Here is a 22,925-nt window from a genome sequence, read left to right as displayed (position 1 = left end):
ATTTACCAAAAAGTCCTAGTTCATTCTAACACAGACCTCGGTTTTTTTTGCCTTGCTTAATAATGGATCTCTCTTTTGCTTGAAAATTGGTGTTTGGGTGTGATCTATGTCTAATCTGGGACCCAGAGGGAAGCATCCTACAGTGCATGCGGTTCCTTTTAGATGGGTGTTTGCTCTGTTGAAAATCTGAAGAGTTCAGAAAAACAAAAAACAAAAACAAACAAAAAGAAACTGACAAGTGTTGTTCCCGCCCGGTTTCGAACCGGGGACCTCTCGCGTGTGAGGCGAGCGTGATGACCACTACACTACGGAAACACACAGCAAGCTTGCTTATTTCACTTTGCCTTCCAAGATGTGCACTGTATCCTTGCCCAAGTGTGATTCAGAAGTTACAGATCCGCACCAACGGAGACAAACGCAAGGAATGCAACTAAAGCAAAGATAAAAATCATAGTGGAGAGGCGGAATCCTGCTACAGAGAAGGATTAATGTGACTTGGGTGGCGCGCAGGGCGGAGAGAGCTCTTGGGAGGGAGAAAAGTAGGAATTCCAGCGTTAAGATGTAGCTGTGCACCGTAGGGAAATCCGGGGAAGAGCCTGATAACCCGGAGATATTCGAGGAGCATCTTGTAGCCTCTGGGGAGCTTTGGAGAGAAATTGGGCATGTGGCTCAAATGTCTCAGCAACTTGTTAAGAAAAGATTCTCATCCTCTCCCCTCTCCTTTCTCCCCTCTCTTCCCTCTCTCCTCTCCCCCTCTACCCTCTCCCTCTTCTCTCCCCTCTCCTCCTTTCCCTCTCTCCCCTCTTTCCCCTCTCTCCCCTCTCTCCCCTCTCCCTCTCCCCAACAGAGCTTAGAAATGGACTAGTGGAGAGGACGCCACTTCGCGCTTAGGCCGAGTGGAGTTTAGTCCATGAAATGCTGAACTCCAGGTAGTGCTGTACTGTGGGTAGCTCCGGTGAAGAGCAAAACAACCCTCCGATAATGCGGGTGAGTGAGCAAAGAGATGGACGAGAAAAAGAAAGGTTCCAAAGAGGCAAGAGAACACAGCACGGTTTAAGAGGAAAAGTCTAAACCTGGGTACACAGAAGCGGTTCTGACTTAATGTACGAGTGGAAGGACAAATGGAGACGCCCAGAAACAACTGACTAATGTAAACGAGTACCTGACGTGGATATGAAAACCTCTAGTTTATCTTCAGAGTGTCTGAGGAAAGCCCAAGACTAAGACTAAGGAGGGTAGTTTCAGTCCTTAATTAAGAGGAAGCGAGTACTATTCCAAGGCATAAGATGACATAAGGAATAACTGGAGGATGTGGGCATCGATCCCACTACCTCTCGCATGCTAAGCGAGCGCTCTACCATTTGAGCTAATCCCCCGACATATGGAAAAGTTTTTTTTCTTTTGTACTTCCTTTTATGCTAATTGTCTCCACTGGTCCTCACACAGGTATAGCTATGAAGCTGGAAAGCATGACAGCATAGGCTGAAACGGTGGAGCTGAGATTGTCCTAACTGCCCAAAAGTGTAGAGAATGAGCTGAGAACCTAAACACACAAGAGAAAGTGAGAAGAAAAAGAAAGGCACTGTTTCTGCCCGGTTTCGAACCGGGGACCTCTCGCGTGTTAGGCGAGCGTGATAACCACTACACTACAGAAACACCCTGAACTAATAAGTTTTCCTAGTTTCTACGGATGCATTCAAAACTTGCTTAGTAAATTACAGGATGTTGACGTTCTTTGTATATGTGTGTTATCATGGGGTTCAAAGTAACTAAGGCCTTCCCTCTCCATCCCTAGCCGTTGGTGACCCTACTCTACTCTGTTACTGCCAACTGAACACTCTGATTGCACACTGTGAGCGAAGTCCTGTGGAATTTGTCCATCTGTGGCTGGTTCACTTCACTTAACTTCACTTGTCCTCAGCTTCGTCATTTCAGTGATTGCAAGAGCCTCTTTATAAAGGGCGGAGTAGCTAACGTTCCATGTGTGTCTGCTGTGTTTTCATCTGTTCATGGATAGACAGTAGCTTGATTTTGTATTTTGGTTATTAGGAGTAATCCTGCTGTGAATGTGAAGGATTGAATGTCGCAAAAAAGACACTGAATGTTTCAGAACACCTCTATTCCACTGCTGTGAGGGGCAGGCTCTGTGGCTCTCTTCTCATTTTCTAAAGAAATTGTCATGTTAGAGCACTAGCTGCTCTTCCAGAGGACCTGACTTTGATTCCCAGCAGCCACAGATCAGTTGTTAATATAAGCGAAATAATGTAGAGTACTAGTGCGCTAATAAGAAATAAAATTATTAGTGTATGGTCAAGAAAACTTATTTATTCCTCTATAATGAGTGATGTGGCATCTTGTAAGCCTAATTGAAAAGGGTAAGTAAGCCATCTAAGATATATAGATGTAACTCTGTAATTTAACTTTGACGGTTCTATAATTAACTTACTAATATCCCGGGGCATCTACCACCTCCTTATGGCCATTTGAGGAACTGCATGCAAATATCTTAACGATTCTTTCTTGTCAGCCAACAACACACAGATTCCCCCCCCCCCCCTTTGTTTTAGCGTCTTAAGGTTTTACTGCTGTAAAGAGACACTATGATTACAGCAATTTTTATAAAGGAAAACAATTGAAGCTGGCTTACAGTTTCAGAGGTTTAGTCCATTATCTTCACGGTAAGAAGCATGACAGTGTGAAGGCAGACATGATGCTGGAGAATTCTCTATCTTGATTCACAGGCAATAGGAAGAAGACAGTGTGTCTCACTGGACAAAGCTTGAACATAGAAATCCACCCCGACAGTGACACACTTTCTCCAACAAGGCTACATCTCCTGATAGTCTCATTTTCTATGGATCAAGCGTTCAAACCCATCAGTCTATGGGAGCCATTGATATTTCAAACCACCACAGTTCACTCCCTCACCACAGGCTAGTGGCCATATCATAATGCTGAAATGCATTCAGTTCAATTTCAAAAGTCCCTATAGTCTATAACAATCTCAAACTTCCTTTAAAGCCCAAAGTTCAAAGTCTCTTCATGCAATCTCTCAACTGTAATTCCTGTCAAATTAAAATGAAAAAGCAGATCACATACTTCTAACATACAGTGACCCAGGATATACATTACTGTTCTGAAAGGGAGCACAGTTGAAGAAATACTGGACCAACAAGAGGAAAAATCAGCTGGGCAAATTCCAAACTCTGCAATTCCATGTCTGATGTCAAAGTGGTCTTCAGATCTTCAACTCCTTTCATCCTTGTTGATTGCAACACACTTCTTTCTCATGGACTGGTTCCATTTCCTGTTAACGGCTTTCCTAGGCAGGTGTCCTAGAACTCTTTCATCTCCAACATCTTGAGGTCTTTGAAGCAATCCAGGCTTCACCTTCACAGCTTCATGTAATGGCCTCTCTGGACTTTCACACAGGACACCTTTGCCACACACCTGGCCTCAGTCATAGTCACATGGCTTTCCTTAGCCATCGAGGGAGATTCCATAACTCCTTGACACTAATGCCAAAGCTGCCAAGTTTTGCTGTTTGCCTGGTCTTGAAAATGTTCAATTACATCTTCACCACTTTCTGTTTTTTATGGTTTCTTTCACTGCCTAAGCTTGAATGTCCTGGAACTTGCTGTGTAGACAAGGATGACCTTGAACTCAGAGATCTGCATGTTTATATTTCTTGAGTGATGGGATTAAAGGCCTATACCACCATGTCTAGACCTAAACTGTTCTTTAATCTTTTTCACAAGGTGGAAGTTTAGTTGGGTGGGATCTTGCTATCATCATGGTGTCTCTTCACAGTAATAGAAATCCTAAGAAAACATTTCAAGATAGGAAAGTAGAAATAGAATCACTAAGGAAAACCTAAACTGAACTAAAACTGGAGATAAATAACTTAGGATGCTAAACAGAAACTTCAGAGGCAAGCCTCATCAACAGATTACAATACATTCAAGAGAGAATTTGAAGACAGGGTAGAATAAATGAATAGCTCAGTCAAAGAAAATGCTAAAACTAAAAATATCTTGTCACAAAATATCCAGAAAATCTAATCAATGGCACACAAAATATTTTTAACAAAATCATAGAAGAAAAATTCTCAAATCTAAAGAAGGGGGTGCTGTCCAAGTAGAAGAAGCTCACAGAATACAAAATAGACAGGACCAGAAAAAAAAAAAACTTTCCAGAAACTATAATATTCTAAACTTTAAATCTGTAGAACAAAGAAACAATATTAAAAGTTGTAAGGGAAAAAGATCAATCTTATAAAGGCATGCTCCTTAGAATAACTCCTGACTTCTCAATGGACACTCTCAAAGTCAGTAGGGTCTGGACAGACGATCCACAATCCCAGAGAGACTACGGATGCTACTATACCCAGCAAAATTGTCAATCCCAACCAATGAGGAAAGAACAACATTCCACACCAAAAATAAATAAATAAATTCCTATCTACTAATCCAGCTTTACAAAAAACACTAGAGGGAAAACTTCACTCTGATGAGATTAGCCACATCCAAATAGACACAGAAAACAAATAATCCCAGAACAGTAAGTAAAGCAAAAGAGAGGGAAAATACCTCGCACCACAACAACAGATATCAGAAATTATTGATAACAGGCTAACAGATTAGAAAACAGAATCCATCTTTCTACTGAACGTAAGAAATAAATTTCGTCATCAAGGATAGACAGCATCTCATGGTAAAAGGATGAAAAAGGTATTCCAAGTAATGGTCCCAAGAAGCAAGCAGGTGCACTTACTTTAATATCAGACAAAATAGACTTCCAACCAAAACTGACCAGAAGTGATAGGGAAGGACACTACATAGTCTTTAAAGAAAAAAAACACCAAGAGAATATTGCAGTTGCAAACAGTTATGCACCAAACACAAGGCCACCCAAATTCATACTAGAAATACTACTATAGCTAAACTTGTAAATTTATAACATGTAGTGATAGTGGGTGTTTTCCATTCCCCACTTTCCTCAATAGACAGGTCAGCAAGAAAAACACTAAACAGAAATACTGCAGCTAAATAACGTCATAAGTCAACTGGACCTAGCAGACATCTACAGAACATTCTAACCAAGCACTAAAGAGCACACTATTTCAGCCTCTCATGGGACTTGCTCCAAAAATGGCCACATACCAGGACAGAATGCAAGTCTCAACAGATATAAGAAAACTGAAATAACAGTCTGCCTCTTTTCTACCCACTGTGTGTTAAAGCTGAATACCAAGAGCAAAAAAGAGTATATGGACTCATGGAAATGGACTAACTCACTACTGACTGAAAAATTGGCGAAGACAGAAACTAAGAAAGAAACCTCCTTTTAAAATGAATAGAAATAAAAATACAACATACACAGATGCACTGGACACAAGGAAGGTGGTTCTAAGAGGCAAGTTCATAACACTAATCATTTATCACACACACACGCACACACATACACACTCATGGAGTGATCTCACAGCAGTAACTTATCTGAAAGCTCTAGAAATAACAAAAAAAAATAGACAGTAATAATCAAACTCAGGGCTGACATTAATGATATAGAAACAAACTAACAAACACATAAGAAACAGTTCAAAGGATCAATGAAATGTGTTAGTTTTTTGAGAAAATTAACATAATTCACAAACTTTTAGCCAAGTTAAATAAAATACAAAGAGTAAATCTATATTAACCAAAGTAGAGACAAGAAGGGAACATTACAGCAGACACTGAGGAAACTGAGAATCATAAGAACATACTTTGAAAATCTATATTACACCAAATTGAAAAACGTACAAGAAATGGATGCATGACTTTTATGTAAGACCCATCAAAGTTAAGATCAAATAAATAATTTAACCATAACCATCCCAAAACCTCTAGTAAAATAGAAGTCCTGTCTCACTCCCTCTCAAAAAAAGGCTTGAGTCAGATAGACTCAGCCAAGAATTCTACCAAACCTTCAAAGAAGAATGAATAATACTAACTCGAATTATTCCACAAAATAGTAACTGAAGGAACACTTTCTAATTCTTTTTAAAAAGCTATTATTTTCCCATATCAAACTATGTAAAGACCCAATAAAAATTTATAGATATGTACCATTTATGGACAAAGACAAAAAGATTCTAAATAAAATACTTGCTAAGAACATATCAAAAAAGGTTTTCTACCATGATCAAATTGGCTTCATCACAGATTTGCAGGGGTGGCTCAAATATGTAAATCAATAAACAGGATCCACCCCATTAGCAGTCTGAAAGACAAGAAATACCATCATCTCATTAGATGTAGAAAGGACCTTTGCCAACATTCAACACCCCTTTATATACAAAAGCCCTGGAGAGTAAGAATGCAAAGGACACATCTCAATATTATAGTGGCAATTTACAGTAAGCCCACAGCCAACATAAATGAGAGAGAAACTCAAAGCATTTATACTAAGATAAGGAACAAAGCAAGGATGTTTATTTTTCTAATCTTTTGCATATAGTATTTAAAGTCTTATAAGAGCATTAAAAGAAACCCAAAGGGGATACAAACAGGAAAGGAAGGAGTCAAATTATTTTTATTTGCAGATGATATTTTACTCATAAAAGCCCTTAAAGAGTACATCAGAAAACTTCTAGAGCTGATAAAAATTTCAGCAAAGTTCCATGATACAAGCTTAACACATGAAAATCAGTAGCCTTCCTACATCCAATGGAGCAAGAAGTCAGGGAAACAGCTCCTTTCACAATATCCTCAGAAAACATCTTGGGATGTTGTACTGGCTAGTTTTGTGTCAACTTGACACAGGCTGGAGTTATCACAGAGAAAGAAGCTTCAGTTGGGGAAATGCCTCCATGAGATCCAGCTAAAAGGCATTTTGTCAATTAGTGATCAAGGGGGGAAGGGCCCATTGTGGCTGGTACTATCCCTGGGCTGGTAGTCTTGGGTTCTATAAGAGAGCAGGCTGAGCAAGCCAGGGGAAGTAAGCCAGTAAAGAACATCCCTCCATGGCTTCTGCATCAGCTCCTGCTTTCTGTCCTGCTTGAGTTCCAGTCCTGACTTCCTTTGGTGATCAACATCAGTATGGAAGTGTAAGCTGAATAAACCCTTTCCTTCCCAACTTGCTTCTTGGTCATGATGCTTGTGCAGGAATAGAAATCCTGACTAAGACAAATTGGTACCAGCAGAGTGGGGTATTCCTGTGACAACCTGACCATGTTTTGGGGAGGATTGTGGAGGGACTTTTGAACTTTGGGCTAGAAGATCCGTGTTAAGAGCTCTATGGGATGTTGTATAGGAGCTTGACAGATAATGTTGAAAACAGTGCAGAAGATGGAGGCCTGGCTTGTGAAATTTCAGAGGGAAGATTAAAGACTCTTTTCAGGGCCATTGCTGTTTTGATTGTGAAGATTCTGTGGTTCTGGTTAGCTGGGGCTGAAGGCCCATGGAAGGCTATTGGTGAAGGTGCAGCCTCAGTTGCAATTGATGGCCCAGGACTGAAGGGGTCATGCAAAGGAATTGAGGCTTGGCACCATGAAGAGAGCCTATGAGAAGCTATTGTTGAAGCCAAGTTACAGTGGAAGACAGCAGCATTTTGGAGATGCCAGTACCATGAGATGACCACCAAGAACAGCAGCAGCAGTGGAGTACAGGCAGCTGGAGCCTAGAAGACAAGCTGTGTGGTACAAAGGACTGGGCTGGAGAAGTGACCCAAGCCCTTGGAGGAGCCCAGAAGATCATGAGTTGGATCCCAGACATTGGACGGTTGGAGTTTGATTTTGCTTTTGATTGTGACTGTGCCCTGATGCTTTTCCCTCTTGAAGGAAGTATTTTAGTGAAACTCACAGTTAAGAGACTTTTAATTGTAAAGACTTTGGATTTTAAGAGATTGAAATTTTAAGAATTTGCAAAGACCATGGGACTTTTAAAGTTGTTTAGATCTTGGGGATGAATAAGAAACTAAGGGTTGAGGCTTACTAGTGATGTGTTTGTGTGTCGAGTTGACAAGGGGTCAATTGTACTGACTAGTTTTGTGTCAACTTGACACAGGCTGGAGTTATCACAGAGAAAGGAGCTTCAGTTGAGGAAATGCCTCCATGAGATCAAGGTGCAAGGCATTTTCTCAATTAATGATCAAGGGGGGAAGGGCTCCTTGTGGGTGGTACCATCCCTGGGCTGGTAGTCTTGGGTTCTATAAGAGAGCAGGCTGAGCAAGCCAGGGGAAGCAAGCCAGTAAAGAACATCCCTCCATGGCCTCTGCATCAGCTCCTGCTTTCTGACCTGCCTGAGTTCCAGTCCTGACTTCCTTTGGTGATCAATAGCAATATGGGAGTGTAAGCTGAATAAACCTTTTCCTCCCCAACTTGCTTCTTGGACATGATTGACGTTTGTGCAGGAATAGAAACCCTGACTAACAGAACCTTTAATTTTGCTCATTTGATACAGACTACCATGATGCATGTGGTAGAACTTTTGGTTCACAGCCATTGAAATCTCCAACACAACGTTTTCCAAAAACCCTATATGAGGTGCTCTTGAATGGGGACCTTATTTCAAATAAAAGCCATGTTTCTTAAGGTCAGAACAATGCTGACAAGTTTTATCACTAAGGTCCACTTATCAGACTCAAAATCTAGCACGGTAACAAAATGAGGCCATTTTGAAGATGTAATGAAGGTGAGGGAAAATAATGTAAATATTAGCAAGCAAAGAACATTGGAAATTTTTTCAAGGGGTTACTAACTTCTTTGTAGAGATGAGGAAACAAATGAAGTGCCAGTGTTAGCAGGTGGGAAAGCTCGTTCTATTATGCTTAAAAAAAAACTTGAGTAGGCTGATCTATGTAACTAACCAAAACTTCTATTTCAATATGCCCAGTATTACCTTGTAGGCTTAATGATTTTGAGTATACAGTTATCTTTGTGTTCTGCTATACTGTTTTATATTTTTGCCAGGAGGCTGAGTTTGTACAACTTAAAAGTTTGGAAATTCTGGGTTTTATGTATAACAGTATATTTTAATAAACGATATTTTTTGAAGTCTTTAAAAAAAAAAGAAACCCTGACTAAGACAGATGTAAAAATAAAATCTTTAACACACCAAAGAAAGAAACTGAAGAAGAGACTAGACGATGGAAAGGCCTCTCATGCATTGGTATAATTGATACTGTGAAAATGGGCATCTTGCCAGAAGCCTACAGATTCAATGCAATCCCCATCAAAATTCCAACACAATTCTTTATAGATATTTAAAAAAAATCTTCAAGTTCATATGGAAATTAAAAAAAGAAAGAAAGAAAGGAAGGAAGGAAGGAAGGAAGGAAGGAAGGAAGGAAGGAAAAGAAAGAAAGAAAACAACCAACCTCAGGATAGCTAAAACAATCCTGGATGATAAAAGAACTGCTGAAAGTATCACTGCCCCAGATTTCAAGCTGTATTATGGAGCCTTGGTAATCAAAACAGCATGCTGTTCACACAAAACCAGACATGTTGATCAATGGAATCAAACTTAAGACTCGTGCACAAGTTCACATATCTATGGACAACTGATTGTTGACAAAGAAGCAAAGCATAAACTGGAGAAGAGACAGAAGTCTGCCTGCATCTGCATCCAAATTGTTTGCAAACTGCACAGCTACATATACAAGAATAAAAATAGATCTGCATCTATCATCCTGCACAAAAAAAATCTCCCACTGGATAAAAGATGTCAACACAAGACCAGATACCCAGAATCTGATAGATTACAGAGTAGGGGATTGGTTTGAATTCATTGTCTTGGGAAAGGGCTTTCAGAACAGGACACCGATAGCAAGGCAGTAAGATTAATAAAACGGAACCTCGTGACGATAAAAACCTCTTACAGCAAAGGGCACTGTCATTTGGCAAAACAGCAGGCTACAGGATGGGGAAAGTTGTTTACAAATTATACATCTAGTAGGCATATAAAGAACTAAAAAACTAAACATTAAGAAAACAACAAAAGTAAAAATAGTTACAGTACTAAACAGAGAGCTCTCAAAAGATGAAATATAAATGGTGAGAAACTAAGAATGCTTAACATTCTTAGCCACTAGGGAAATACAATTCAAGACAACTTTGAGATTTCATCTTACTTGAGTCAGAATGGTCAAGATCAATAAAGCAAATGACAGCATATGGGATGAGGCTTTGGGGAAAGGAGAACACTACTCAGTGTTAGCGGGGGTTCAAACATATGCAGCCACCATGGAAATTAATGTGGTGGTTCCTCAGGAAGCTTGAAATAGATCTACCTCAAAAATCCAGCTAAAACTGGCATGATGGGGCATGCCTTTATTGCCAGAACTTGGGAGGCAGATGCAGGCAGACCTCTGTGAGTTTGAGGGAAGTCTGGTGATCTACGCTGTAAGTTCCAGAACAGCCAGGGCTGTGCAGAGAGAGCTTGTTTCAAACAAACAAACAAACAAACAAACAAACAAACAGGCTAATAAGATCCATTTGTACCACTATGCATCATACACCCAAAGGACTCTATATCCTATTATTGAGATACTAGCTCATTTATGTTCATTGCTGCTTTGTTCATAATATCCAGAAATTAGAAACAGCCTCAATATCTACTAACTGATGAATGCATAATGAAAATACTGTCATTTATACAGTGGAATATTTTCCAGCTGTTAAGAGGAATGGTATTCTGAAATTTGCAGCTAAATGGATGCAGGTAGAAAAATAATCTCGAGTGAGGTAACTCAGGTGCAAATGACTAATACTATATGTTATCTCTTATATGTGGGTGTTGCTTTTAAGCTTTTGATATGTGAGTTATAATCTGAAAAACCACAGCACTCAGGTAGTTAGTAAAGGACAGAGGTGGAAGAGAGCATCTCTCTAGGAAGGGGAAACAGAATATAGTAGTTATGGAGGGACAAAGAGGAAACTAGAATAGGAGAATTAAATAGAATTAAATAGGTAACTGGATGGGAAGGCAACGGTAAAGGATGGAATATGGGGAGGAACAACTAACAGCAAGCGCATTGCAATAACCACAGGGAAACCTACTACTGTAAAAGTTTCCTAAAGTATATATGAAAGAAATCTACATGGAGTTACCAATAATAAGAAAGACAATGCTATAAGTAGATATCTAATGACAACAAGTAAAATCTCCAGGGCCAGGAATGGACTGCGTCTTGTTGAGACATCCACCTAAGGGGCTCCATGGAAACCATCAAACATCACAGGTTATTCCCAAGGCCATTGGTTACTCCTGGTAATCTGATGGTTAAGAAGATTGCTGAAGAGAACACTTTTGCCATTGAACATGGAGACACCAATGTGGTTTTGAGAAAGCTATGTTTCTCCCCCATACATTATGGTAGAAGGGAAAGCCTCAGTTGATTAACCCAGCTCTCAACATTTCTGAATTTCATTTGCTTTTGAGACACTACAACAATAACAGTCATTGCACAAAGGGGGATTAATAGGATTAATTTGTTAGAGGAATAAATAAGTGAATGAATTCATACCTCTTTTTGTGCCTTAATTGCAGCCAGGCACATTCAGAGTACCAAGCTGAGAAGGGACTTGTCCTGCTTCCTCCATCACATGATAGGGAGTAAGAGCAAACATGTGATTGCGTGTCCAGTATGGCCTAAATCTATCTGGTCAAAACATTGGGAATTGATTTCAATGTGATCACTAACCATCAGTGTTTATGTTTTTGTTTGTTTGTTTCAAATGTGACTTGGAATTCTCTTTAGTCCTTTCTTTTCATCCGCTGTCAGCCTGCTACACAAGCAACTAATTGACCCTGGATGGAAAAGGAGGTCTCCTTGGCCTCTCTGAGATTGGACCTCAGGACCTTGTGATCAGGAGTTTGACAAACCTGCAGCTGTACTGAGACTGCCTCTCTCATCCACAACTTCACATTAGAAATGTTTTAGTCTCTATACACCCTGTATCCACCGGCAGCTTTAAAGAACAAAGCATCTCTTGGATTTTGCACCCTAGCAGCTACTGCTGCATCTGAAGCATTTCACATCCAGAACAATGGCGTCCACACCCCTCTGGGATTCATCTAAGTAAGACCCTCTGAGCTGAGGGAGCAGGTTCAGGTACAACTGCCCCGTGCCCCTCCCTTACCTCATGTTTCACTCCTCTGGCACACTCACTCTTCCCTCGGGAGGCTTTCCTTCCTGCTCTTCTCTGTTTATTGACTGAATGAGTGAATGAGCAAGTAACTAGCCCTTAAGCTCATTCTCTGTCCACACTGTTCTGTTGTTGTATCCTCTGCTTCCATCTGTGTCTGCATGTGATGGCTCTCCTTCGTTGTCAAGTTGATTGTATCTGAAATTAACTAAATCCCCCAAATGGCTAGGAAAACCGGGGAGGCTTTTTCTTAGCTATATTATTTGAAGTGGACTTTTGATCTGGATCTTTGAGTTGCAAAAACACAAGCTTATTTTAGATCTTTTGAGGTGGGAAGATCCACCTTCTGCTCTGGCCTATATAAATGATACAGAAGAAGGGGCTTATGGTCTTTGTCTGCTTGTTCTTGCTTTGCTAGCAGGTCCATTCCTTCAGAATGGTATCAGAGCCTACTTATCAGGGTTCTGACATATACTGAAGACCAGCTGAGACATCCAGCCTTGTGGATTCAACTACTGGATTCTTTGACTGGACCACAACCTGTAAATCCACCTTCTCTCTCTAGAGATTCATTCTATAAGCTCCGTTACTCTAGAAAACCATGACTAAGAAAACTCTGCACAAGTAGAGACATTCCTCTTATAATTCACAAAATATCCTGTGCTTTCCTGTCCCACATACTCTTTACTACTCTAAAAGATTTGTTGAGTTTATTCTGTGGGGTCCAGTTTAATTTTGGCAGTAAAAGGACTTGTACACATCTGCCCTTTCCAGATGCAACAGCGGCTCAGGTAGATTGAGTGTATTTCTCAGGGTCCCAGAGCTGGAAAGTGTCAAGGCCTGAACTGGGAAGCAGAGGTTGAGTATCAAATACTGAGCTCTTCCTCTGCCCCAACTCCCCTGTCTCTGCCTGGTCTGCGCAGTAACTCACTCGTTAACACTCCAGATACCCAATCTCCCAACCTCCACAGCCTTGATTTAGACTGGGCTCCTGGTAATGGTTTCCTGTCCCAGAGCTGGGTTCTATCCCCTGGAACTCTGCCAGGGCATTCCAGACCAGGCTGGTATTTAGGCCCAGGCTGTAGGAGGAAATTCTCCCGCAGAGAAAGAACAACTGAGTATGTTCTTGCCGTTACAGCTTCTGGAGGCAAGTGAGCAAATTGTTGAGACTGAGCTGCGTGTGTTTCAGCACTTCAGCAGGCAGAGAAGCCCGCAAATGAGCCGCGTGTCCCGACACTGCTGCTGTCTTACTTGTATAGGTTGGAAGAGTCTTTACCTGAGGGACAGAGGTGTCGCGGCAAATCTGCCGAGTCTGTCTCTGAATTAGAAGCTGGAGCTTCTCCTTTGCAGGCCAGCAGTTATTCTCCTCACCCTCACCCCGCTGTAGCCTGAGTCCCTAGTCTGCTGTCCGAGGCTTTACTAACTAGGACTAGTCTTCTGCTAGCAAGGCCGCCTGCTGCTTCTTTCTTCCCGAAAGGAACTGTCCCGTCTCAACTCTCTGGAGATTCTGGAGCAGAAGAAAACTAGTCCGGAATCCAGACCGTCTACGGGGACCGCCCAGGATTAAATAGTCCACATACTACAAATCAATTCAAAAGGGTCCAGCTCTAGCCGCTCTGGCAGAGGTGTCATTGATGGGTTCAATGGTTGTATCTTAGAATAGGAATATCAGGTGGGACCTTTCCCAGTTAGAGGCAGGGCTACCTACATATACATGTACTGTCTTCTGAGGCTCGAGTGTGAGGCGAGCGTGATAACCGCTACACTACGGAAACGACAACGGAACCGTTTTCTCTCATTTTACAATCCAAGTCAAACACTATAACTTTGCTAAAGTGTAGTCTCGAAGTTACAGATCCACATTAACTAAGAAAACTTTGAGAAGTGCAACGAAAATAGAGATTTAAAACGATAGAGGAGAAGCGAGAACCTGTCACAGGGAAAGAATAAGAAATGCACCTCGGGCGGAGCGGAGGAGGGAAGAGTTCACGGGAAGAAGCGCGGGAGTAGGGATTCCCGCATTGAGACGCAGCGCTGCATCACAGGGGAATCGCATGCGTGTAAAACACACAGAGGAGGTTGGGAGAGCCTGATTACCTGGAGACACCTCGAGGAGAATGTTGTAGTCGCTGGAGAGCTTTTGAGAGAACCCGGGCAGGAGGTAGAGTTTAGAAATGGAAAATTGAGACTAGTGGGACGGAAGCCACATTTCATTCAGGCCAAGAGGAGGTTGGGCCATGCGATGCTGTTGGCCGTGCAGATCCGTGAGAGCACAAAAACCCTCCAATAACGCGGGCGAGTGAGCAAAGAGATGGACAAGGAAAAGATTCCAGAGAGGCGGGCAGAGAACTTACAAGTACTAAGTGGTTTAAGAAAAGTCTAAACCTGGTTAAACAGAAGAGATTCTGCACCAGTGTCTGTGGAGTGAAGGAATAGAAACGCTCAAAAACAACTGTCAAACACACAAACTAGAGCGTGCACGATGTGGGTGTGAGAAACTGGCAAGTGAGTGTGTGATGAACCTTTTGTTTAGAGTGTGAGAGCAAAGTGTAATTTTCAGTCCTAAATCTAGTTAACATAAAAACTGGAGGATGTGGGCATCGATCCCACTACCTCTCGCATGCTAAGCGAGCGCTCTACCATTTGAGCTAATCCCCCGAGTTACAGTACAGTCTTCTTGGACTTTCATTTATGCCAAGTGCCTCCACTGTTTTGTTTTTCTTCTCCATACAAGTTACCATGTCTTTTAATGCTAAAAACATAGGACGGAGACTACTATCTTCTAACTTCTCAAAAGTGTAGAGAGTGAAACTGAGAGTTCGAAAAAAAGTAATGTTTCCGCCCGGTTTCGAACCGGGGACCTCTCGCGTGTTAGGCGAGCGTGATGACCACTACACTACGGAAACACCCTCAAGAGGGTTTTCTTCCCACTTTCTACACATAGATTCCAAGGTTTCTTAGTAAATGGTTTGATGGCATTCTTTGTATATGTATGTATCACAGGGTAGCTAAGTCAATGTAACTACCGTGGCTGTCCCCCTCCATCCCTAGGACTTGGTGATCCCACTGTTCTCTGCTATTGCCAATCGAATACAAAGATTGCACACTGTAAGCGAAGTCCGGTGGAATTTGTCCCTCTGTGGCTGGTCTACCTCACTTAACACCGTGTCCTCAGCTTCTTCGTGCCAGTGATTGCAAGTGACAAAGCCTTTTTAGAAAGGGCGGAGAAGCTAACATCCCATGTGTGTCTGCTGTGTTTTCATTTGTCCACTGATGAACGGTAGCTTGATTTTGTATCTTGCTTATTAAGAGTTATCCTGCTCTGAATGTGAAGGTGTGAGTCGCCCATAAGATGAGGATTCACTACCATGAACAGAGCAAGTATGAGCCCATGACTTTGGTAATGTTCCCTATTGCTAAATTTCTAAAGGAATTGTCATGCTTGTACTTTTAATGACTGTAATTATTTATATCCCATCAAAATGATGTAAGCATCTTCTTTTCTCACACCTCAGCCACACCAGCTCTCTTCTGTTTTTGAGGATGGATAGCAAACATTTCAACTGTGGTGCTTCTCATTCTGCCTGCTCAGCTGTGTCTCTTCTTCCTGGTTCATTCCTCGGAGCAGCACCCTCGGTGTCTACAGTAATTGACATTACATCAACGTCTGCTTGCAGGAGGGAAGGCCTGAAGCAATGTCAGCATCAGGGAAAAGACTAACTCATGGCCTGGGTTGTGCACAGGCATCTGATCTTATGCTATTCCAAGCTGGGTGTTGAAATGGAAGCGCAGTGGGTGACTACACGATACAGTTGTGTTTTCATTTCTCAAGGAAGGCTCTGACTGTCCTGCTGCTTGGCACACAACTTGCATTTTGACTTTTTACCTTTAGAATTTTCTTTCCATTTTAAGTGGCTGATTATCTTTGGGGTTAGAGTTGGTGCTGGGCAAATGTCAATTAAGAATAAACATATTGACAGCCAAGCAGGGCTGGCTCCAGTCCATAAAGAAGCAGTCCTCAAAAGAATGTCCAGAACAATACTGTGTGTGTGTGTGTGTGGTTGTGTCTCACTAACCTTCGGCACTCTGACAGCCTGTCACTGACTCAAACTTTTGATCAGTTAGATCAGAGGATTGGGACATAAGGTTCCAATACTGAGTTATGAGAGAGGTAGCCTAGGAATCTTTCAGCAACCAATGGCTTAAACAAAGTAGTTTTATTATCACACCCACAAATCTGGAGACAGAAGTGACAGTGGTTACTGCAGCGTCTCCTGATGACATTGGGATTTATGCTCCTCCTGATGACCTGGGCTCCTAACGCTCACACATCAGTTCACAACTGTCAGCATCAGGATGTAAAGCCCACTGTGCACAGACATACATGAGGATAATCACCCATACACAAATTTTTTTTTTGTTAAAGATCATTTTTAAAAATGAGAGCACTCTTCCTTATATTTAACCTGCATTAGGCTGTAACTAATTTCCCGGGATAGCCATCACATAAACTAATCCATAACCCATATTGTTAACTGAGATCCAGTAAGTATGGGTAAATGACCTTAACTGCACATGACTACACACTGCATTACAAGGAGTTAGCTAGCTTTGGCTGTAACTGCACACCACAGCTCTTACATCTAGTAATGAAGTCACAAGGTACTTTCTGAACCTGAAATATCCTAGAAACACAAAGTACAGAGTTCTTAAGCCAGTTGAAGTAGCAGGCTCAATTTGTTCCACAGGACAGGGCAGGAGCCTTAAACACCCAACTTTGGAAATTGGTAGTTTGTCTACAAAATAGCTTCCCAGTCTTATTTTGAAGCATGTTCAATAACATTTCCCTCCTCCTCCTCCTCCTCCTCCTCCTCCCCCCTCCTCCTCCCTCCTCCTCCCTCCTCCTTCTTCCTCTTCTTCTTTTTCCTCTTCCTTCTCCTCATCTTCCTTCTCTTTCTCCTTTCTTTTCCTTATTGTTTTTGAGACAGGGTCTTAACATGTAGCCCTGTCTGTCCTGGAACTATCTATGTAGACCAGGTTGGCCTTGAACTCACAGAGATGTGCCTGACTCCCAAGTACTGAGATTAGAGGTTTGTACAAAGTCCAGTCAACACTTGTTTTTATCAATGTTTCATTATTGGGCTCTAGTCACACAGAACAACCACCACAGACTAGCTGACTTTCACTCTGTTCTTACCATTGTTCCTGTAGAAGAGGCTTGATGTGGACGAGTAGGCTTACAGAGTCCCAGATGAAGATGTAAATCTGACTTTTATTACCTTTGTGACTGTTTGGATCAAGACCTTCCTGATGCTCCTTATCACTGTCACAAGTAGATGACACTCTCCAAACTGGTTGTCAAAGCAAACATCACAGGTAGTGGAGTGCAGAAAGTGTATTACTTAAGATTTTTTATAAAACCTCTCCTCACAGCAACTCACTCAAAGAGTTCGTGAACATTTATTTACCAGACTGAAACACTAAAGTGTCAAAGATAATGTTGGGTCTTCATACTGATAACACCAGGGTAAAAACATCAACAATTACTGTTAAACAGGAGGAGCTACCCCTGAGGAAGGCAGTCCATGTGATAGACCCACGGTGTGGGCTGGACTGAGGAAGGAGAATGGAGATAGGAAAAGTGGTTGGAAAGGCAGGTGGAATGGATCAATGAGGGACTCATACATTACTCAGTCTTTGTTTTCTAGGTGTGGTCTTGCACTTCTTGGTTTTCAAGCTATGTATATGTGTATACATACCCACTTTCTTGTATGGATACCATATGCTAATAAAATGTAAAACATTAAAATGATTATGTTAATGCTAGTTCATCAACATCTTTCTTGCTTATTACGTTAAATGATTTATCTCACAGATGAGAAGAAGGTAACATATAGTATTCACAGCTTGACGGTTTAGAAGATTTGAGTGCAGCAGTACTGCTAGAGGTAGATCCCAGTGTGGGAAATCCATCCAGGCATCCTGACAGTCTGGACAGAAATGACCGACCCAAAGAGGAGCAAAAATCAGGCAGTGGTAGAAGAGATAGGCCTTAATAATTTATTAAAACATGTATACAAAATTTTACATAATTTTTACTGACTTCTCCTCTACCCCCTGATTATATAATATGAAAGGTTGATGAGACTGCTATCCTCTGTACTATCAAGAAATTATCATGACCCCCCACCCTCATCTTAGTTAGGGTTGAGAAGAAAGAAAATTAGACAACATTATAACATGACTACAGCCAGTGCTGAGGCTGAAGCAGGCTTATTTCCCAGTCAGCTTCTATACCATTCTAGGTCCTTGCAGAGAATAGGTTTGGTTCTTAAAGACAAAGTAATTAAATAAAGTAATAAACAAAGAGATCAAACAAGGCAATAAACTAAGCCCCCTGGTCACTGAGTCTAGGGACTTGTCAGGATGACCAAGATAAAAGGAAGGCCACACATTCCTCTCCTAAGTTTACCTTGAGCTTTGTATTAGCCCAAATGTGAATATTCTTATCTGAGCCTACTTCTTTGAGCCCAGTGACAAGTGCTTGACATATTTCTATAAGCAGCACCAAGAGCTCTCCACATATGACCATTCCCAAATTATCCCTTAGAAATGATAACTTTTCTATAATTTGTAAAATAACCATTACCAGACTCCCATACCCAGGGAATTGGGCTGATGACTCTCCACAACTTCTTCTTGCTGAACAGGGGCAATGAAAAAATGTTTTTTAAAAGGGTAGGAGGGGTAGGAAAATTAGAAAATTTGGTTAGATTTAAGAAATCTAGCTTTAGCATCTATTATCTAGTTGCTGTATGCTTAGAAGGCTCAGAGCTTGACTGAAGTCTGACTAGATCCATCTGAAAGGTTGAACAAGGCAAGATGACCTGGAATCCATGACAGTCCCCAAGCTGTTTTAGGCAGTTGGAAGCAGGGGTCTAAGTGAAAGGAAATAAAACTTGAGACCTGTGATTCATGTAATGTATGTCAAATAGCCCAAAGAGTTGTTTGTGAGCTTTGAAACCTGGGGCTGAAAACATAGCAGAACAGACCAGGACATGCCCGGGCAGGCCCATCGCCTCCCTATCTCCCACCCCTCTGACCTAAGTTAAATGTTACAGGCTGCTGATGTTTAAATGGACCAATCATGTGAAACCGCTCCAATTCCTCCCCCAGCCCCACTCCTTTTCTTATAAAAACCCCTAGCTTCCAAGCCTCGTGGTCGAATCCACTGTCTCCTGTGTGAGATACGTTTCGACCCGGAGCTCCGTCATTAAAATACCTCGTGTTGTTACATCAAGGTGTGATGTTCTATTCGTGATTCTTGGGTGCACGCCGAATCAGGAGCTGAGTGGGGGTTTCCCCACTAGGTTCTTTCATAAGCAGGTTAGTTCAGCATCTCTGAGGATGAATCTTACCAAAGCTGTACATTCTGTAATATATGAATCCCATAGCCAAAATTTTAGTAGCAGTAAGATATTCATATGGATTGTGCAAAGTACACAGATCAAGTAAGGCTGAAATTTTGTTCCTTGTTTGAGCAGGTGAAAGACAACTGTCTTTTTATGAATTAATTTATTAATAACCAATTATAGTAAGTCTTCATTCATGCCATGTGAAGGATGGCACAATGAATGTTTGATTTTTCTTTAACTTTTATAGTTCTTCAGAAGTCTCCATAGCACTCTGGAAGGGGTCCATCCTTTCCTGTCAACACAAATGCAGAGAATTTCTCCCAAAATAGCATGCCCTTGGCCCAGTAACCAGAATTTTTTTTTTTTTTGTTTTTTTTTTTTTGTTTTTTGAGACAGGGTTTCTCTGTCCTGGAACTCACTCTGTAGATCAGGTTGGCCTTGAACTCAGAAATTCGCCTGCCTCTGCCTCTCAAGTGCTGGGATTAAAGGAATGTGCCACCACGCCTGGCTTTTTAAAAATTTTAATTAATTAATTAATTAATTAATTAATTATATGTAAGTATATTGTAGCTGTCTTCAGACACACCAGATGAGGGTGTCAGATCTCATTACAGATGGTTGTGAGCCATCATGTGGTTGTTGGGACTTGAACTCACAACCTTCAGAAGAAGCAGTTAGTGCTCATAACTGCTGTGCCAACTCTTTAGCCCAGGAATTTTAATGATCTAAACAAATACTATCTGTTGAGACAGTGCTTTTACTGTCTCCTGTCCCAACCTTCATGAGATCAAGGCCTAAATTTTAAAAACAATTAAACCAAATTTTAGAATTCGATCCTATGATTACTTGCTTTTGTTGTTGTTTTGTTTTGTTTTTGTTTGTTTGTTTTTCGAGACAGGGTTTCTCTGTGTAGCCCTGGCTGTCCTGGAACTCACTTTGTAGACCAGGCTGGGGTCGAACTCAGAAATCTGCCTGCCTCTGCCTCCCGAGTGCTGGGATTAAAGGCGTGCACCACCACACCCAGTTGAATTACTTGCTTTTAGGAAATAGGCAGCTTTTACTGTCTGGATCTCTGCCTCAGAGTAGTCATCCCTTCTCTTTTCATAGCAGGGGATTGGAGTGTTTGTGAGCTGAGGCTCCCACTGTGTTCCTTTGTTTACATTTCCTGCCCCTGGAGCCCCCACTAGACTCACTCAGCTCTGCTCCTTGAGAAGCCAATTTTCCCTCTTCCTAGACTTAAAACACTCTGTGTGCTCTATCGGAGAATTCCTAAACTAATAGCAGATTCTTGCCTTCCACTTTGCATGTCATCTGTTTCATGTTGCTTTCGCAACCCTGCCTAAGTTCCAGAAATGGGCTGCACTACCAGCCTCCACCTAACTTCCCTTGAATCTATAGATAAAACACACACACACACACACACACACACACACACACACACACACACACACGATGCTCATTTTCTTTTTTTCCTATAGAATAAAGTTTATGTAGAGCATGGGCAGGGGAGTATAGAGGGTAGCAGAGGCAGAGAAAGGCAGGGAGAAGGAGAGAGTAGAGAAGTAGGGTCCATGTGGAGAGAGGGAGTTAGGGAAGGGGAGCAAGGGAGCTAGAAGTAAGAGAGAGGCAAGAGGGTAAGAGGAGGATGCTCATTTTCTTTCTTTTTCTTTTCTTTTCTTTTTTTTTTTTTTTTTTTGGATGCTCATTTTCAACATGCCTTCTGATACAGTTACTGGGTACTACTATCTCCAGCCTGGAAAAGTGTGCCCTTATCAATATTCTTATCTCCGCACGTCTCCACATGCCTTTAGTTGGTTTGTTACATCCCCCACCGCCTGTCTGTAGAAGCAGCCTGTGTGGCCACTCTGTTTCAAGAACTCACGTGGCTAGTCAACTTTTCTCCATCAGAAGCCTGGCAAACTCTTTCTCTCCTCCCTTGTGTTGCAAGACCCGAAGAGCCTTACTTCCAGGATGTCCCACTCACAGAAACAGAGATGGAGATCAATGCAACAAGCAAGATTGATCCAACCCTCTGGGGCCGTCCTGCAATCGGGGCAGAGGCAACCCTGAATCTCCTAAGCACACACTTTTTATACAGTTTAAGGGTAGATTTTAGTAACAGTAAGTGTTGGTTTAAGCCCATTGGTGGCCCGTGCTGACCTTTTCATCCCCCTCTCCCCCCAAAAATGGTAATTAACGTCTCCCTTCCGGAGAGGCCAGTGTTTCATGACCTTCCCTAAGCAGCACTGATGGCCCTGGGTAAGGTGAGGTTTTAGTCACCTGAAGACGGAACTGAAACATTTTTGGTCTGCACCTGCCTTGCTGGTCGGGGCTATCTTGTAAAGCTTGTTTTGTTGGGTCATTCCAAGAAGGGAGTGTTAGTCACAACCTTCTAGTGGAAGATCCCCAGCGTGCTATTCTAGCAAGGTCTGTCTGCAGTCAGAAACATTCCCACAGTTTCTGTCTTTCTTCCTCAGTCTGGCCTATCCTTGTGTGTGGGAAGCCGTTGCAGAGTGGCAGTTACAGAGTGGCAGTTGGCTACAGCTGGCCACCACACATACATAGCCAGTAAAGGTTCTTTTGCCAAGGTGAGGTTTTGAGAATTGACAAAAGTTAACCAATCAGATGAGAGACAAGTTAACCAATCAGATGAGAGACAAGTTAACCAATCAGATGAGAGAGAACGCCTGTCCTAGGCCTATAAAAGCAGCACCAGTTCTGGGCTCGAGGTCTTTTCGCCTCTACAATCAAGCTCTCCCAATAAACGTGTGCAGAAGGATCCTGTTGCAGTGTCGTTCTTCCTGGCCAGTCGAGCGCGTGCGAGACTTGTGGCCAGTAATTGGCCCATGGCGGCTTGATTCCCTGATCAGTAATTGAACCCTGGCCATGTTTGTGAGTGCGCCAAATCCTAACCACTAGACACTCAACACTGTCATGTTCCACACACGTTCCTTATTTTCTAACTCAGTCCTCTTCTGACCTTAGACTCACCCTTGCACAACAAGGGGAAAAGTTCCCCATTGAGCTCCATTTGCCGGAAACATAGTCATGCACAGCCATAGATTACTAACCTGATTTTTGCAGACGTATAGCAAATCTCTCACTCTAGGGCAGTAACTCTGATATCTGAATGTCTCACTACTCTGGTTACAACAATAGAATTAAAAAGAAAACATAGAAGATTTACAATACATTGGTTATGTCAGAAGAGGTTCATTTGTTTTTTCTCTTCAGTTTCTGCATTTCTTCTTTATCATTAAATCATGGTCCATTTTGCCTGTTAGTTTTCTCAGGTTATCTTCCTGCCACATCTGAAAACAGAACAGAACAGAACAGAACAGAACAGAACAGAACAGAACAAAACAAAAAACTCAAGCCAA

At 41.8% G+C, this 22,925-nt stretch overlaps 3 long non-coding RNA genes and 5 other non-coding genes across 9 annotated transcripts in view; 2 read left to right on the top strand and 6 right to left on the bottom strand.

Annotated features, from left to right (window-relative positions):
* Positions 1-22,925, top strand: part of 4930557F10Rik (RIKEN cDNA 4930557F10 gene) — a 37,204-nt gene that overhangs the window by 12,971 nt on the left and 1,308 nt on the right. The gene's annotated exons all lie outside the window — the stretch shown is intronic.
* Positions 243-315, bottom strand: n-TVcac4. Its single transcript has one exon. It is a non-coding gene; the product is annotated as a tRNA-Val (tRNA).
* On the bottom strand, positions 1,304-1,376 carry n-TAagc11. The gene has a single exon. It is a non-coding gene; the product is annotated as a tRNA-Ala (tRNA).
* n-TVaac6 lies at positions 1,584-1,656 on the bottom strand. Its single transcript has one exon. It is a non-coding gene; the product is annotated as a tRNA-Val (tRNA).
* Gm40832 lies at positions 13,691-16,114 on the top strand. Its single transcript, XR_873169.1, has 2 exons — positions 13,691-14,635; positions 15,646-16,114. It is a non-coding gene; the product is annotated as a predicted gene, 40832 (long non-coding RNA).
* On the bottom strand, positions 14,716-14,788 carry n-TAagc10. The gene has a single exon. It is a non-coding gene; the product is annotated as a tRNA-Ala (tRNA).
* On the bottom strand, positions 14,964-15,036 carry n-TVaac4. The gene has a single exon. It is a non-coding gene; the product is annotated as a tRNA-Val (tRNA).
* 4933404K08Rik (RIKEN cDNA 4933404K08 gene) lies at positions 18,170-22,087 on the bottom strand. The gene is made up of 4 exons (NR_046038.1): positions 21,864-22,087; positions 21,428-21,588; positions 19,413-19,562; positions 18,170-19,068 (listed from the first exon to the last, which is right to left on the bottom strand). It is a non-coding gene; the product is annotated as an RIKEN cDNA 4933404K08 gene (long non-coding RNA).

Source organism: Mus musculus, chromosome 13 (genome assembly GCF_000001635.26).
Source record: "Mus musculus strain C57BL/6J chromosome 13, GRCm38.p6 C57BL/6J".
Lineage (NCBI taxonomy): Eukaryota > Metazoa > Chordata > Mammalia > Rodentia > Muridae > Mus > Mus musculus.
The sequence above is the reverse complement of the archived record's forward strand: the minus strand, read 5'-3'. Positions and strand labels throughout refer to the sequence as shown.